This window comes from Triticum dicoccoides, chromosome 2A (genome assembly GCF_002162155.2).
Source record: "Triticum dicoccoides isolate Atlit2015 ecotype Zavitan chromosome 2A, WEW_v2.0, whole genome shotgun sequence".
NCBI classification, from domain to species: domain Eukaryota; kingdom Viridiplantae; phylum Streptophyta; class Magnoliopsida; order Poales; family Poaceae; genus Triticum; species Triticum dicoccoides.
The window spans coordinates 717015327-717016114 of record NC_041382.1 but is presented as its reverse complement, the minus strand read 5'-3'; the positions used below and the strand labels follow the sequence as shown (position 1 = coordinate 717016114).

Below are 788 nucleotides of genomic sequence, written 5' to 3'. Positions count from 1 at the left end.
TATTGGTAAATAATTGAATATATAAAATCCCATAATCATACATGCCATCTTGTGGTATGTGGACATTAAATTCCATGGAAGTTAAAATTTAAAATAGATATATTTATTGTTGATTATGTTTGGTGCGTTGCACGTGCACGCTTACTAGTCAACCAAAAAAAACCTTTCAACACTCATGCATTGATGGTGGCTTGTGGCCAGCTGACCTATGGATGAAGTCCTAGTGTGCACACTGGTGACAGCTGCAATCTATGGAGAATTGAGTCGAACCACAGAACTGTAAGGGCATCTTTAAAGCCGACCCTCGAACCGTTCGTAACCGTTTGGACTACGTGGTCCAGATGTGTTGTATCATTCAACGCGGGTATGTATCGGTCCGTCGAGTGGTACGGACATGCTTTTTTCGGTAAGTCTGAGACAAACCGGTGGGCTTTGTGGGAGTTTAGACAACAGCCACGGAAGACTCCGACACCCTCAGCCCACACAAAATCCCTCCTAGCCCTCGTGCCATCATCCACCCATTTTCTCTCCTTCCGTTTTTCTCTCTTACCTTCATTGCCGCTCCACCACCCTGACCGCCACGACACATCCCTGCGGCCCTGCCAGAACTCAACGAGCCCGTAACCTCCAACGTTACACCCGGGCTCCACGTCGCTTCTCCTCTGTCATTGTTCCACAGCTCTCCTCCGACCGCCGCGCAGGTACCATCCGCTCCTACGATGCTCACCCTACCCGGCAACTGTTCGGTGAATTGCCCGAGAAAATAATTTGATAATTCTATTTTTTTT

General features: G+C 47.7%; 1 pseudogene; it reads right to left on the bottom strand.

Annotated features, from left to right (window-relative positions):
• LOC119358183 overlaps window positions 1–708 on the bottom strand; it is a 2829-nt pseudogene extending 2121 nt beyond the window's left edge.
• Window positions 709–788: the final 80 nt, after the last annotated feature.